The following is an 18,328-nucleotide window of genomic DNA, read 5'->3' on the forward strand; positions in this document are numbered from 1 at the left end:
ACATCACAAAAGAAGCGTACCAGGACTGTTTCAACAAGTGGAAACACCGTTGGGATAAGTGTGTGCGTTGGGGAGGAGAGTACTTTGAAGGGGTCCCAGACCTGTAACTTCTAAATAAAGTACATTTTGTTTTATGACGTCAGTCCGCGTATTTTTTTAACAGACATCGTAGCTTTGCGCAAAATTCAAATCCAATATGTAGCCATAAATTCTTGTTTATTTTATATATTTTATGAAATGCAGGTCGGTTGGTTGACTGGAGCTTCATGAACCAAACAATCGTTAAAAAGGCAAAGAAGAGTTTTAAAAAAAGTCCAGCATAACCAGATTGTTAAGGCGCTCGACTCCTAATCTGAGGGTCGCGGGTTCAAATCACCGTTACACCAAATACGCCCGCTCTTCCAGCCGTAAGGGCATTATAATGTGAAGGTCAATCCCACTATTCGTTGGTAAAAGAGTAGCCCAAGAATTGGCGGTGGGTAGTAAGGCTTCTACGTTTACACGTGTACACGATGAAGGTTACTGTTTGTGGTGTATCCGTTTAGGATATTACAAAACGTTTAATCGCTTAGGTCCTGCACTAAGTGTGAGCCAGTTGGTAACGTCATTAATTAATAAACATACGGTAGCTCTCATTTGTGACAAAATATTTTCCCTACAGTCCCGGACAGTTTTCGCTGTTTTGTTACGATTTACTCACATTTGCCATATTGGCTCCTCGGATAACCTGCACCGAGTGGTGGATGAGATTGTACAAAATATTTCTGCAAAAAGAATTATTCCATAAATCGTTTTCTAAATGGCAAATGCAAATTGTTGTTGTCTTCTACCCGAACATCACTCAAAACACACTTCAGTAAAGATCCCTGACAGCGCGCGCATGCAGCCGTAAACATGGTCAAATCACGTGCAAACGATCTTGTAATTGTTGTCTGGTATGAATGTGAAAATTGCCACGCGCACACACCCAAACCAGCCAACGGAAGTGGTACAAAATGGATTCTGCTAGTTCTAGGCCTGCTACCGCCAAGCGTTCAAAAGTATGGGACCATTTTGAACGTGAAAATAACAACAAAGTGAAGTGTAAGTTATGTTTCACTCACCTTTCATTTTCTGGAGGTTCAACAGGAACAATGCTAAACCACCTTAAGCATAAACATAAGTCAATCCACTGTGAAGAAACAAAAGTTCAAACTAAAATCAACGCATATAAAGTACCTGTATTATCAAAGGATAGGTGGAATAGCTGCACACAAAAGTTAGCTTTATTTTGTGCCGTGGACCTGCGTCCGTTATCAATCTGTGAAGGACTCGGTTTCCGGGCGTTTTGTGGAGAACTAAATCCCAGTTACACTGTACCATCGAAACAAACGGTCACAAATCATCTGGAAAAAATATTTGCTACTGAGAAAGAGTTACTCATCAATGATATCCTGAATCACTGCACGAGTATTGCCATGACGTCTGATCTATGGACAAGCCAGGCAACTGAAGCGTACATAACAGTTATCTTGATTCGAACTGGACACTGCACAATGTTGTTTTAACCACAAGAGAAGTCACAGACAGACATACTGGAGAAAATCTGGCTAATGAACTGAGGTCAATCACGTCAGAATTTCACATACCACTGAACAAAATTACGGCACTCATAACACACAATGCCAGCAACATGACATTGTGCTGCGACAATCTTGGCTGGCTGAGTGTGAAATGTTTCGCACACACGCTGCAGCTCTGCATCAGATCTGCATTTGATAAAGTCAGATCAATTAACCACGCTATTGACAGCGCCAAAAAACTAGTAACTTTTTTTTCGAAAATCCGTGTTAGCTTCCAATGAGCTCACCCAACGTCAAAAGCAGATGGGATTACCGCACCATAGTTTGATCATAGACTGTGCAACACGGTGGAATAGCACGTACGAGATGTTTGACAGACTTATAGAACAGAGACTTGCTGTATATGCATTCTTGCACAGTAATGTTGTGAAGGACTCTCAAGCAAAGGTTCTTGACATTACTGATAAAGACTGGGAGGTCATTCAAGGTATTGTTCCAGTTCTTCAGCCTTTATACATAGCCACAAGGGTTCTTTGCTCAGAACAATATCCAACCCTCTCTGGGGTGATGCCGATCGTATACAGTCTGTTGGAGATCCATTTAAAGACCAAAGACTCAGATTACAATGTGGTTAAAAACTTCAAAGATGAAATCTCACAAGATCTGAAAAGGCGTTTCAAGACAGAAACTGAAGACGTGTACAAAAACATTAGATTGATGTGTTCTTTCATGGATCCCCGATACAAAGGATTGCCATTTTTGACACCAGCTCAGCGAGATGTAGTTCACCGAGAAATTATTTGTAGCTGTCAAAAACTGGCACAGTCTGCATCACAAGTCACTGGAGTAGCAGATGACAAGTCTGTTCCTCAACACCAACAGCCGAGGTGAATTCAAGTACCAAACCAGGCAGCAAACTATCACAAGACGACATGGCTTATTTGTCAGGTGATTTTTATGAACAAGACTGTTCTGTTGTTGTTCCTGAATCCCCCGAGGCTGAATTAGAACTCTACCTGGAGCAAAAGCCAATCCCATGCAAAGAATCTCCGTTTGCCTGGTGGCGAAATGAACAATCATCGTATCCAACGATGTCTAAACTGGCCCGAACGCTGCTCTCCATTCCAGGCACCTCTGTACCGTCCGAGCGGGTATTTTCCTGTGCTGGTGGCGAGTTCTTTATTTCTTTTATAAAACATTCACACTATATCACACATGTGGTTCATCATGATTATAGATATATACCGTTATCCGACATATCAGAATATGTTCTATTGTAAATACTTAAATGTTTCTATTATATGTTTATGCCAGGAACTGTTACAAAATTGAGATCGTCTCTTGATCCCGACACAGTGGACATGTTGATTTTTTTAAACAAACGATTAAAAGCCAAAAACAATGCCAAGAGTGTGGATCATGTCTCCGTAAAACTTGAGGCTTCAGCTCCCGATACAGCTACCAATCTCCCTGTCCGCATCAAGCAAGAGCCAATGGATGTCAGTGTTGCACACTCCAGTGATGTTCCGGCTCTCCCTACTCTTGGAGGAGTCACTGACTTGGAGTAGGAGTGGGCCCAAAGTCCAACATATATATGTTTTCTACTGCACGTTGTAACTTTCATATTCACTTCAATTAATGCATTGATGTTTTTCTAAACTTGTGTGGAAATAAGAACAATTCTCCGACATCATGTTTTTGTCGTTGTCTGTATGTGTCTGAGCATGCGCACTCCTGGTACTTGGGTTTTTCCCATTTTCAGTAAAAGGTTCAGAGCGATAATATTTTATCATTTGTATGGTGCAACATAACTAAGATAATGTAATGACGCGATAAGATTGGCAGTAACAGGGTGAGGTAAAATGTTAAAACAAAACACGTGACACACCTGCAATTAATTTTCATTTTATTCATATTTCACATGTGGCCAATATATTCACTGAACACAACACCAACATCAATTCAGTGTACATGGAGAGTTTCGTGTACTGAGTGACGTGTAAACGTTTACAGAAATTAGTAAACGTAGAAGCCTTAGTGGGTAGTAATGACTAGCTGCCTTCCCTCTAGTCTTACATCGCTAAATTAGGGACAGCTACCGCAAATAGCCCTTGTGTAACTTTGCGCGAAATTCAAAAACAAACAAACAAAAGTAAAATTCTATAAAGAAAAGTATAAAGGAGACACACTAAAAGCCAAGCAAATATAAAAAATCAGGTAAAAATAAACTTAATTTAAAAGACCAACAATACGTAAAAGGCTAAAACACGGACAGTCTAAACAGTATCGCCACCACCAATGGCACTGTCCAGCGTCAGGGAGAAACCGCTAGAAAAAAAGCAAGTCTAAAATAAAAACTGTGGTCAATGCAAAGCTTATACACGACAATTTCCTTCTCCTGATCTTTACGGAAACTAAACGGCCAAATAACAACTTCGGGTTAGATTTGAAAAGATTGTTGTGAATTTGCTCACTCCACATCGACTGTTAACTGGAGCAAAGCCGTACCTAGATCATAGAACTATAATCTATGTAGAGTACATGCACGGATGTGACAGCGCCAGATCAGGCAGACTTTGTTGCGGTGTTGGCAAATTCGTTCCCTAGATAACCGACATGTCCAAGTATTCTGAAAAACTGGACAGAAACGGATGATAGAGAAAATTTGGCAAATTGTTTCTGAATGTCTTAAGAGAAAAGGCTCAGAATTCACCTTAAGCGACTGCAGAGCCAGTAGAAAGCCGATAAAGTCGTTATAAACAGTACAGGAAATATACTGCTTAGCTTCACTGTAATCCAAGACAAGAGAAACACCATATAACTTGGCAGTGAAAACAAAAACTGTAGAGAGGATTCTGTAAACAACAACCGAGCCACAACAAACCATGTCAGAGTCCACAGAGTTCGGTAAAGAGAAGATGGTACTTCAAATCAGAACTACCCATTTCCTTCAGATGACACAAAAAAGTTTGTTTGTTTGTTTTGAATTTCGCACAAAGCTACTCGAGGGCTATCTGTGCTAGCCGTCCCTAATTTAGCAGTCTAAGACTAGAGGGAAGGCAGCTAGTCATCACCACCCACCGCCAACTCTTGGACTACTCTTTTACCAACGAATAGTGGGATTGACCATAACATTATAACACCCCCACGTCTGAAAGGGCGAGCATGTTTGGTGCGACAGGGATGCGAACCCGCGACCCTCAGATTACGAATCGCACGCCTTAACCCACCTGGCCATGCCGGGCCTAAGTCACAGGTACGGTTGATAACAAACTATAAAGAAATGAGCTGGTCATTAGACTCAGCAACATTATTTAATACCAAACTCAAATCGGCTAGCTGTGTACAAATACAAAGGCCAAATGAAGGAACTGCTAACTGCGAATTCTGAAAAAGTAAAGACCATTGAGGAGGAAAACACAACCTCAGGGGGGTTGATGTGGTATCCAATTTCTAAATTTTCTAAGTTCGCTGACAGGCAGGAGAACACCATGAACGAGGATACAGTGGGAAACGTGTACAGGATTTAGAGATAGAACAAACGGCTGTTTAAATAACAGTCATTTTCTGTATACATGTATTCATTAACAGATGGAAAACCAGCGACAGCAGAATCAAGTTCTGAGAGAGTAGTGAAGGAGTGTCGTCAATTTGCTCCAACTTCTCCCACGGCACATGAGTCAGGTGGTAGCTACTGTGGCCAATCTTTCTCAAAATGACTAAAAAATGATCACTTATCCGTGGGTTACTTCCATACATCGTCACTTTCTAATCAGTATGGTTTTCTTTATGGTTTTTGGTTCGTTCAGTGAAGGATTCACATGAAATGGAAAATATTCAGTTCTCACTTACCCCACTCACTATGGAGCCCTACGTACTATAACGCTAAACAATGAAATTGTCAGGGTTTCATGAGCATTATACCCAATTATCAGCATTAGACATAAAGTCCACAAGACCCGTTGAGAACATCCAACACTGGCATTTAGTGGACCCTATCCTAACAGAACCAGTCGACTGGCCCAAAAGTAGCCACCTTAAGGCCACCCGTCTACAAGAATTCAGGATCAGAGTGACGAGTCGGAGTGCCACTGGTATAACTGGTCCATCAAGATGACACTCATCAACCACCAAGATCCCCTCCTCCCCTTCATGAGACGCCATACACGGCAAACACATTTGTGGATGTTTGAATCCCAAAGGAAGCAAACTGTACATACAGAACCTTCCCTAGAAAGTCCCCCACTTACAGGAATTCACCCGAGGAATTGAAATGAAGGTGCCCATGCGTCAGCTTTGCCTGTTTCTCATCAACTAGATAATTTGAATTCTCAGCTCGAATACTCTCTCCAGTAATGCCTTTGGTTCAGCAGCAAATTTGAAGGCTAAAGCCGAATTTCGATACTTTTGTGGCACAACACAGATAATCCATTATGTAACTTCGCAATAAATAACAAACAAACCTTCAGTAATTCTTTCAGCACTGTTCCTTATGGTGCAGAAGAAATTCTATAAGCAAAAATATTTCATTTTATCCAAAACTTTATTCCAAGTTGGAAATCAACTTTGAGAAAATATATATCTAAAGCAGCATAGTTTAAGATATTAGATGGTTCTCCAGCAGACTACTGGCTGAACCAAAATAAAACTGACTGTATTTACAAAGCCTCCTAATTCGCTGTACACGTGTTAATGAAGTGAATCAAAATTTCACTATTTAAAAATATTTCATCTAAGTAAGTAACTTTTCCAGACAAGCCTACAGAAAACAAAAGAGAAACCCTATTACTCTACTTCTTTTACAGAACTCTAACATTTGGGGCACAATTATTCCTTTCTTGTATCGAAAATATACATATGAAACAGTTAATGCGTCACTTTTCGCATAAAATTAGATTTTAGGGTATTTTGGTAGACATCCTGATAAGCAAAATCGAATCAGGAAAACGCATACCCCATGCTTGGTATTGATAATGTACAAAATATAGCAAATGAAAAGGAAACAAACAAGTATGATAAAAATAACTTTATAAAGATTGTTTATTTGTTTTTTGAATTTCCCGCAAAGCTACACTAGGGCTATCTGCACTAGTCGTCCTTAATTTAGCAGTGTAAGACTAGAGAGAAAGCGTTAAAATTTGTAAAGCTCATTCAGAAATGAGTTACAGTTTTAAATCTATACAACATCTTACGTGTCCGTTAGCTAAACGTCTAAGTTAGAGACTCCTAGGTTTCAGAGATAGCTTACTCTTAAGTTTTATTACTGGCTAAAATAAAGGCAGTCATTAGCAGCAACCGTCGCCACGATGGCTTTGTCTAACCCTTTACAAATGCGTTTACAGCATCACGTCTCGAGCCTTGAACCAATCGTTCGATCTACAGCGTGACACTTGAACCATCAGACCATACTTGGTCCAAAGATCAATAAAACTTTTGAGCAAAGAGCTCAACATGAATATTTTTTAACTGAAGAAAAGTAAATAACCTGAAATCTATACGTTTTCAGAAATACAAATGACTAAAAAAACATTTATCACGATAGGTGGGGTTCATCAATAAATTCAATTTGGTCAAAGTTTCAAAAAAAATGTTGTTGTTGTTGTTGTTTTCCAAAAGAGCGATGTATGTCATAAATTGAGGCTGTTGTCAGAGTCGTTTTGTTCTTCACACCAACTTTCATACTTTCTACGAGGTCTGTTCAAAAAATACGCGGACAGACGTCATAAAACAAAATGTACTTTATTTAGAAGTTACAGGTCTGGGACCCCTTCAAAGTACTCTCCTCCCCAACGCACACACTTATCCCAACGGTGTTTCCACTTGTTGAAACAGTCCTGGTACGCTTCTTTTGTAATGTCCTCCAGCTCCTTCGTCGCATTTGCCTTAATCTCGGGAATCGTCTCAAATCTTCTTCCTTTCAAGGGTCCTTTGAGTTTGGGAAACAAGAAAAAATCGCAAGGAGCAAGGTCAGGTGAGTAGGGGGGGGGAAAGAACAGTGATCGAGTGTTTGGCCATAAACTCACGAGTTCTGAGGGCTGAATTTCGCAGCAACACGGTGCATCTTCAATTTTTCGGTCAAAATCTCGTAACAAAATCCAACTAATATCCCACACTCTTCAGCAAGCTCCCTGACAGTCAGACGTCGATTTGCCCGCACCAGGGTGTTGATTTTGTCGACGTGTGGGTCGTCAGTTGACGTGGAAGGACGTCCAGGACGCTCATCATCTTCAATGGACTGTCGACCATCCTTAAAACGTTCATGCCACTTGAAACATGCCGTACGCTTCATAGCAACATCACCGTAAGCCGTGTTAAGCATAGCAAAAGTTTCAGTCGCCGATTTTCCAAGTTTAACACAAAATTTCACAGCAAGTCGTTGCTCCTTCAGGTCATTCATTCTGAAATCCGCCAAACGAAAAAATCGCACTTCACTTAAAACCGCGTAGCTAATACACAAATGAAGATATCTGCAATCGGGAAATGGCGTCGTAATCAGCTGATCTGTGCAAACCTTGCGACACCAAGCGGATTCTCCTGGAACCAACTGGAGCCGCGCAATTCAAAGAGTCCGCGTATTTTTTGAACAGCCCTCGTACATGCGAATATTGCAGGGAAAACAACTATTACAGAAAATTTCAACGTTTTGGGTACTCAATCAACATAACACTTTCTTAGTTTGTCACCCTGGTGATGTTACCAATATAGTTGCTTGAAAGTGGGTTCCCCTTTAGGGTTTTTTTTATCGTTTTAATCAGTAATATATATTCGATTTTAATTGCTTAAGAAACGATAATAGATTAGTGTTAATCCTTAATTTGTTCGATATTATTCTGTTATTTTTCTCTCTTCTTTTTCTTGTATAACATGTCAGAAAACTGGTACATATGAAAATCAATGCGTGTCAAAAAAAAACTGTTAAGATTTTATACAGTGTAAAGCGTTGCGTAAATACTCCCATAGGAATAATATACATGTCTATGATAAATATTATATACATTAATTATTTTAAAAAAAGATAAAGGTGGGGAATCTTTTGTTGTTCAATGTAGGTTGGTTCGTGCAAAAAGGGGGTTCGATTCCCCTCGGGGGACTCAACAGATAGCCTAATGTGGCATTGATATATGAAACACACATACACACGTGCAAAAATTGAAAGCATTGATAGGAGGAGGACGCTTTCTACGAGTTGTAAATTTTTTTCCCGTTTGATATGAAGTTTTTATTACTAGAATTCGAAATAATTCAATGCGTGTATATTCATCAAATTATACCATTATATCGTTCAAAAGTGAGACCTTAATCGTTTTCTTAGACATTTTTATTAATCATCTGAAATCTTTAACAGTTTAAAAAAGTGTATTTTTTCCACAAAATATTTTATATTTCCTGTGGTGTAGTTTAATTCCATCATAAAATAGCGGTACATTTTACAACTATCGATGTCATACCAAAAATTATTTTTCAATACTAGGCACACAAATCACAGTAAATTTATTTAATATTCTACGGAGTGTTGATGACAGCTATCACACCATATTTCAATTTTGTTACCAGAGATATAAATTAATAAACAGTTTCATCTTTTACTAATAAATAATTTATGTTTTTCTTTTTTTTTACGATTGGCAATGCGTGACAAGTGGTTTGTTTTATTTTGAATCTCGTGCAAATGTACTCGCGAGTTATCTGAGGTAGCTATCCCTAAATTAGCAATGATAGACTTGACGGAAGACAGGTAGTCAACACCACCTTCCGTCATCTTTTACCAACAGATAGTCGGTGACTGTCACATTATAACCCCCACACAGCTGAAAGGACAAGTATGTTTGGTGGCGGGGATTCAAACCTGCGACGCGTAAGTTGCGAGTTAAACGCTCTAACCACCAGGCCATACCTGACAAAACCTGTATAGTGTGTGGAATTGTTTTCTTTGTTCACAAACGTCTCCCAGAGTTTTGAAACCCAAACCTGACATGCGAACTCGAATGGCCTGTGAGTTTGCTTATCCATATGGTGTAGTATTCCCTACTGAAAGAAGTTAAAACGCATCCGAAAGGTCACCCAAGAATTACAGGAGTGTGGAAATGTTTTTTCGGGGTCGCTAAACTCAAACCTAGCATCTAATTCGGTATTCCTGGTTTTTTTAAGTTTCAATGGCGCCATGCTTGCAAATGTATTCATACCCCCTACTTATAAACTTAGTGGGGTCAAACGTGATACATGCTCAGGTACTAGAGGCAGGGTCTTAATGGGGTTTGTTTCTGGGTATGAACTCTCTATGGGGTGGGTATAGAAGTAACTGGGGAAAACAGAGAAAACTTGATCGGTACATGGTGAGCGTATGAGGGGCTGTTGAACCTCGTTGCGGAACATGGGTATTCTATACTAGTATTATATAATACAATGATAAGCGTCTAACTACACACCAGTCTTGAACCTTACTAAACGTACTACGTACATTAGCCCTTATTTCACTTCATATTTCCTGATGTGTTAGGCATCATCTGGAGATGTTTTCGTGCATTATTCTCCTCTAGCCCAACTGTTCACAACCTGTGGTGCTAATATTCGTGGGGATACGAGGGAATATTTGAAAAACATTAAAAATGAAATAAACCCCATGCCACAAACCTGGAAGGCAGTCTCGATTAGTTACCAGCGTATTTCACTAGCTCATGAGTTCCAAAACTTTCCCAACATAAACTCTCTATCCTAATGAACCTTTAGATACTGAGTATCTTAAAAGTATTCTGTACTTTGTTTTTGTTATGACCCTCCAAACACTTTCCTGCGGCCCCCAGTTTGGAAGCCCCTGGTTTTCACGAGCCAATACTTAATATTGTTGATTCATCCTTGAATTATTTTTATGTGCATTTAAACCTCTCTAAGTTTGTTGCTGTTTTTAACAAAGTATGTACGGCAAGTACACAACGCAAGCATCTCGGTCTGACAGAGGGTATGTGCAGCAAGAAGGGATTGAAACCCACCGATCCAATCAAAAGATGGATTTCGGCTCAAAATTATCTTTATATATATTTGATCAATCACAACAGTAGTTGAGTCGAAAAATCCTCTGATAAACCGAACTGAACACGTATTCCCCAACTTCGTACTGAAAAACGATCCGAAAAGTTGAGAACTTGCGAAGAGTGGTATGTTTCCTTTGTCACACCTTGTGTGTTTGATGAAGATGTGATTAATGCTCAAATGTAGTTGTTTTATGCTCAAATGAATTATAACTATTTTAAAAAATCTGAATCCATTGTTTACGCATTTAGGTGAGAATCTACAATTTCCAGCATTTCATATTAGCCTACAATACATGTTGTATGTAATTGAATCAAATAATATTTGTTTATCCTAACAGACATTCAACTTTGATCAAGTTTATCAGGCACTCGTGAACCCTGAGATGCTGTCAGCAGACATGCACAGATTGTGCGTTCAGGAAGCTATTTCCTAAAATTAAGATAAAATTATCAAAGTTTACAATAACACCCACGAAGGTAATATATGATTTTACTAATAGATCTGCTTTATCCACGGTGATTTTACAATAAAATTCCACCACGAATATGTTTTCAGAGTTTTCTGTTTCTTTCACATACTGTGTGAGATCAGTTATTTGGTTACTATATAAAACTTGCATGAGAAACAACATCCCAATTTTTCCGTTACCAGAAAAGCTTAAGAACTATTCACTTAATACAGTTAGTAACGCACTCGAACGTAAAACTGAGTCTCGAAATAGATGCTGTTAAAAGGTAACATTTCAAACTTTTGGTTGTATGCGTGATTATTAAACATCCAGAAAATCTAAACTTAAGTTACCTCTCTTAAAATTATCACAAGTAAATAGCCAATTCTTCAGCCACGTGCATACCATGGACATGCAGCTGTTTATCTTGTCCTTTCGGAAAACTACAGATATTAGAATAAAATTTACAAGATATCGAATATGTCACATCTGGTTCGTGCAAAACTTATTTTTCTGCTACGTGTACGCCACACATATGTAGCTGTTTATCTTATTCTTTCAGAAAACTTCAAGTACCACATTAAAGTTTACGAAATACTGAATACAGATATGCTATCTGCTACCGTAAAAAGAAAGTAAATACAAATAAAGATATAACTACGTCAAATATTATAAACGACAGCTATCACTGAACAAATGGCTGGGTATTATTAACAGTTTCTGAAACTAACTACAAATATCAGAAAGAAAATAAGAACTTAATGTACTTAATTTTATAAAACAATCTAGCGAGAAGTGTGAAATGTCATAAAACAAAACAACAACTCAAAGTTATTAAAATGTTATTCATTCAATAGTTGGATACTTGTCGTTGTTCCATGTTTTCGGTCGTAATCCCAACAATACCTGATAAGGTTTGGCCATTTTAGAAGATTTAAGTTAGTGACAAATAATTACTTAGGACTGCTGGTGGGTATGTGGTATAGAAAGCTACCGATTGGCTGCCTTTCTTCTGGTCAGTATATTTCAATATTAAGGAATAAGGACGGCGGTAGATAGTCTTATTAGCTTTTTCCAAAATACAAAATACACGTTAGTCATATTTATATCCTGAGCAATAATTCAAAATAATAACTAAACGAGTTTTGTATGTTTTTAGATGTATACAGTTTCTGACTTACTGTCCAAGTGATGCATATTTTTGCGTACTGTTTGTGCATTATTACGTACACACATACACACACATACATACATACATAAAATTTATGCAGTTGAACTGAAACAAGGGGTGGCCAAACCGCGGCTCACGAGCCACATGTGGCTCTTTGACATATAACGTGCGGCTCGCGGAAATATGTTGGCTGAACTCCTTTTTACATCACAATTAATATAAAAGGCAAATAAAATTTTTTCAAGCTTTATAATTATTAACCGGGTATAAACTGAGAGTTCAATGGATTAAAATGTAAGTTTAATGTTCATGGTCAGTAAATATATTTAAGAATTTAAATTTTAATACAAGATTTGTGTCGGGGATTAAATAAATTTCGGATCAGCAAGGATTACAGAGAAACTGTGCTGGAGAATCAGTAATCGTACAAGCCGGAGTTGACAATGTTAGATTTAATGGGCGTGGCTTGCGATAGTGTAATTGTGGCGTGTGTGGCTTTGTTGCGGGCAGTGAAATTAGCGGAGTGTTAATATGATACTTGGCGACGTAGAGTTTGGTTGCGTTGAGCGTGTTAGAGCTTACTGTTTCTTTTAACTTTAATTTTTTTAGAAGTGCCTGTCAAAACTTTGTGAAGAAAGATGGAGTCATCAAATTGTAAGAAGCAAAAGTATAAGGATGAAAACAGAAATCTTAAGCCAGAGTGGGAGGAAGATTTTGCATTCACTGTTGAAGGAGGTAAACATTTGTGTATTATCTGTAATGTGTTACTCAGTCATTATAAGGCTAGTAACTTGAAACGCCACAATAAAAGAAATCACAAAAACATTTCGTCTGATTATCTACCTAAATCAAAATTACGGAGAAACAAGTTAACTGTGTTAAAATCATCACTAAATAGCCAGCAGACACTGCTGACAACGTTCAGTAAGGAAGTTGATACGACTGAAGCTAGTTTTGTTATATCATAAAATTTTGCTCATGCTAAACACCCATATTCTGATGGTGAATTTTTTAAGAATATAGCTGAAGTTGTTGCAGGGTTACATCGAAATAACACACAACTTCAGCGACTAATAGCCCAAACACCAGCTTCACACGCTCTACAGAGAGACGTATCTCCCAGATCAGTGATGATGTTTGAGACAAAATGCAAAATGATTTAAAGCCCTTGACGAATCTACGGACATACAAGACAACTCACAACTGGCGGTATTTATTCGTTATGTTTCCTCTGATGTAACTGCGAAAGAAGAGATGTTGGACTTAGTGGCACTAAAAATAACAACTCAAGGTGTTGACATTTAAAATGCGCTTGGCAGAGCCTTAACAAATGCTGATATTCCATTGGATAAAGTCGTCAGTGTTCAACAGATGGAGCACCTGTAATAGTGAGGAAAAATGCAGAATTAATTGCACTTATGAAAAGTGACCCAGCTTTCTAGTGTTTCTCTCTGTTCTTTGCATTATTTATCGTGAACACCAGATACTTTACGTATGAAAATGTTATGAAATTGTCAATTTCATACGCTTAAATGGGAAGACCCACCAACAGCTCAAAAATTTTATTGAAGAACTGGAGCTTGAAGATAAATCAAGTGATGTTTCTTTCTTCTGCATTGTGAAGTGGTTGTCAACCAGCAATTTCTTAAATATGTCTGTCGATCTGTTGGAGCCTATTATTACTTTTCTTAAGAAAAGAAAATATTCTATCCTCAAGTGAGAAATGATGAATGGGTGCACGATCTAATGTTCCTTACTGATATAATGAACCATCTCTACAAACTCTCAACTTGGCACTCCAGGGAAAGGATGAAATTGTTTCTAATCTTACTCAGGCAATTTTAAGCTTTCAGAATAAAAGACTTTTTCGAAGAATCGAACTGTTAAGAAACTTCAGTTACTTTCCCAATCTCAAAAGGAGTGTAAATACATTTCCTGGTATTGAAATAAAAAAGACCACAAACTTGAAGAATACAAAGATAAATTACAAGGACCGCTTGATAATTTCCTAGACAGGTTTGAGGAATTGTAGAAGCTGAAACCCTGCTTCACCTTTCTTATAAATCCATTCATGGTTGATGTCATCAATAATGGTTGTCCAATTCTCGAACCTCTGGTTACAGGATCATCTGCTGTGGAAGTAGAACTAATAGATCTACAGGACCTGGTTCTAAAGATGGTCCATAAATCCGATATTACAATTGAGTTCTGGAAGCAAGTTCCAGAAATAAAATATCCTGAACAGAAGAAAACCAGTGTGCGAATCATCTCAATTTTCAGCACAACATACTGCTGTGAATCACTGTACTTGCAATGAAGTTTGTGAAGTCGAAGCATTGTGCAATCCTCACAAATCAACACCTGACAGAACTAATTCGTACATCATTGACAACATAATGGCCGAAATTTCAACGACTCACAAACAAGATTGAAACTCACAACATCTCTACTAACAGTAAATAGTCTGATAATTGCATCAATGTCTGTTTGTGTCACAAAAATATTATGATAAGACTAACATTTTGTAAGGTGGTATCTGATTAAAATATCTTTAATTTTATTGTTTTACATATTCACCTCCACGTTTCGACCAGATATTTACTAAGACAAATAAAAGCCATTAAAAATATCTGTTTTACCCCTTTTATTTTTATTTCTGGCAGTTTCATTTAATGTTAATGAAATGCAAATTTGTATATTTTTCTTTGGCATTTCTATAGTTCGTTACCGTGTTAAATACGCTCAATATAGTTACAACAATAATCAGCCAGGATTTTGAAAACACTTGGTATGTGTGTGTGTGTGTGTGTGTGTGTACTTTGTTATTATTGAAACTAATACAAATTAACAGTTTAAAAACTACATACATGAATAAATATTATTACGTACATGTATTTCTTAATATTTATATAAAAATTATGTAACAAATTGTACATGTAACAATAAAGACGTGTGTAATATTTGTTCATGTCTTGTGGCTCTCAAACATCTGAAGTTTATCGCATATGGCTCTTACGTTAAGCAAGTTTGGCCACCCCTGATCTATACCAAAGAACGTTCCCAATCGTGTCGATACATCTTGAAGTACAAGGTAACGGAAAACAAATAAATTTGAAATGGATAAACCGTGTACTGTATGTGGAACGTGCACGCCTAACATGTTAATATTCGAAGAAAAACAATATATATTTGTTTGTTCTTAAGCACGAAGTCACACAATAAGCTCTCTGTGCTAAGTCTACCACGAACACTCAAAACGGAATGATAGCGATGTAAGCTATAAGACTTACCGATGAGCCACTTGTGGGGGCGGGGGATTTATATCAAATAATACTAAAAATCATCAGGACAACTTATAAAAAACACAGACTTAACAATATGTCTGGCAGATGGAATTACAACCAGGCTTTTGACACACAAAATAATTTCTCTGTCGATCATGTTAGATAGTATTTATTTAATGTAATCTAATTAAATTCACGTATTCAGGCATATAAATTTTTTTAAAAATAAAAGAAATTGTTTTTTATTTCTTGTAAAGCTTTTCGAATGTTATTAGTCCTAGCAGTTTCTAATTCTGAAATTATAGAACAGAGACAAGGTAATCGGACGACACCCCTCACCGTCAATTATTAAGTTTCCTTTTACCAAAGAATAGTTGGTGATGGTTACAATATAACGCTTTAACAGTTCAAAGAAAGAAAAACTTCAGTAATGGGATTCGAGCCCGTAACCTGGAAATTGCGAGCCGAGCTCTCTAACCACCAGGCCATGCCAAGTCAGGAAAAACAGAAGTGAAAACAAATGCTGTGAAACACACAAACGCACAAAAGTAAAAAAAAAAAAACATTTACGTATTAAAACAAGCTTGAGTGTTTACGATCAACTACCAAAAATTTGAAATTTGAATAAACTAATAAAATTCCATTTACAGAAGACTTACAGATACAAAGAACCACAACGAAGATGATGTAAATTATAAGTTCGCGTAACGTCGTTTTCACGTGCCAATCTTTGTCCTCGTCCGAAGCCATTTCTCTCGTTCTCCAACATCCTAAAGCCAAAGAGATGTTCATTAAAACATAATCGTGATTTACCATTAAACAAATTAACTAAGCCAAGAAGCTGTAAGTTTATGAATCTCAATACATCCTTCACTTTAAAATATCTGGTCTTAAAACTATACAACAAAAAAATTCAATAGAATAAAATTCGTTCTTCTCGTTTATCATAAAATTCCCTCCCTGGTTAATTCGAAACAAACATTCAAAGAAATAATTTCATTAAGTGCCTCACCTTCTATTAAGAGCTGGCGAAATTAACTGGCTTCACTCGGATTATTAGATTGATAGTGTGTGTATATTCTGATAACCTTTTAACACAAAAATATAACCTATATATTTTTGTTGCTGAGAACATGACATAAAAGCCATTGCTGAAACGTATTGTCACTAAACCGTACTGATTTTTCCATAAATTAGAAGTTTTCTATAAAAATCACTTCTTTATTGTGTGGTTTTTCACTAACTTGCCTCACGTGGATAAGATAGGTAATACCCAGATGTAGACCCTTAGGATCCACTTGGTATGGGTACCAAAGTTCAGGTTTCTAGGTTATCTCATCTTGGAGCTATGGTAATCACACAGATACACAGACACACACATATCTGTGATTTCTATATATAATAAAAAATGGAATATCTGTGGGTCTGTGTGTGCGTATGTGTGACTCCCATAATTCAAGAAGAACCTAGAAACTTGAAATGTTGTTGCACATATACTAAGTGCGCATTGCATCTTTTCTGTGAGATAAACAAGCAAAAAACTACAGAAAAGAATATGTGACCTACATAGCTCCAAGAGCAAGAAACTTAGAAACCTAAAAGTTTGCACCCACACCACGTGGACTCTAAAGGTGTGCACCTGGGTATTATTACTGAAATACGTGTGCGCGGCATGCACATATTTGTAATAAGGACAAACTAGCATTCATCACATAGAAAAAAATTATTTCTTATATAAAATACAAACAGACAGGCAGGCATATGTGTGCGTGGGCCCATGACCGTTCGCAAGCACGTGTGTGTTTGTATATGTGTGGCCACCATATCTCCAAAAGGAAAGAAACTAAAAATCTGAAGTTGTGCACCCATAAAAAGTAGAATCTGAAGGTATGCGTCTGAGCGTTACTTTTCCATGTATGCATACGTCCGTGTAGGTGTAACTGCCACAGCTTAAAAGGGAAAGAACCTACAAACCTAAAATTTTACATCCATGTCAAGTGGACCCTGAGGGTGTGCAATATAATATTTTTACTTATCTTATTTACGTGCGTGCGCACATGTGCATTTTTTAATAGGACATGCTAGCAAAAAATAAATAGAAAAGAAGTGGCTCCTTACATAACAACTTCTAATATATAGAAAAGCCAGTATCCACGCACGTAGATAATTAATAATGCCCATCCGCAGGGTCCACTTAGTACGGGTGCACAATTTCAGTGTTATAGGTTCTTTATTCTTGGAGCTATGGCGTTCACACACACACACAGACACTCCCTTTCATTTGCCCACCGCTAATACAGCGGTAATTCTACGGATTTACTACGCTAAAATCAAGGGTTCGATTTCCCTCGGTGGGCTTGGCAGATAGTCCAATGTGGCTTTGCTATAAGAAACATACACCCTTTTATTATTATAGAAAGTTATTAATTTTAGTTTTATTACTGTGTAAAAATGCTTATAAAATCCATTGACATATTTTAAATGATAATACACCTTTTTACTTTGTTACTGGTCTTGAAACTTTGCTTTTTGTTGTAACTTTGTCAATTACACATAAACATCTGGGATATTTAGCAAGTAAATATCTATGATTAAGCTTGTTCGAAGTTTTTATTCGAAATACGATAGGCAAGGCAATGTTTTCTAATGTTTATTCAAAAAAATTTTGTACTTTATAAATTAGTTTATATACTCACAGACACACTGTGGTTTACCACATTTTTTATTTATCAAGTGTTATGTTTGAGTGTACATATATGTGAGGACAAGTTATTATTCTGTTTTGTCAAAGAAAAATAATTCGAGTATGTGTTAACCACGAATCACATGAAAC

The 18,328-nt window shown here is 37.4% G+C and overlaps 1 pseudogene across 1 annotated transcript in view; it reads right to left on the reverse strand.

The window, feature by feature from the left end:
- LOC143229487 (polycystin-2-like) overlaps positions 1–18,328 on the reverse strand; it is a 73,839-nt pseudogene that overhangs the window by 34,072 nt on the left and 21,439 nt on the right. Inside the window, exon 5 of the transcript XR_013015901.1 lies at positions 16,155–16,265. The product of XR_013015901.1 is annotated as a polycystin-2-like (transcript). The remainder of the gene's footprint in view (positions 1–16,154; positions 16,266–18,328) is intronic.

The sequence above is a fragment of the Tachypleus tridentatus genome, chromosome 10 (assembly GCF_004210375.1).
Source record: "Tachypleus tridentatus isolate NWPU-2018 chromosome 10, ASM421037v1, whole genome shotgun sequence".
Classification (NCBI taxonomy): Eukaryota; Metazoa; Arthropoda; class Merostomata; order Xiphosura; family Limulidae; genus Tachypleus; species Tachypleus tridentatus.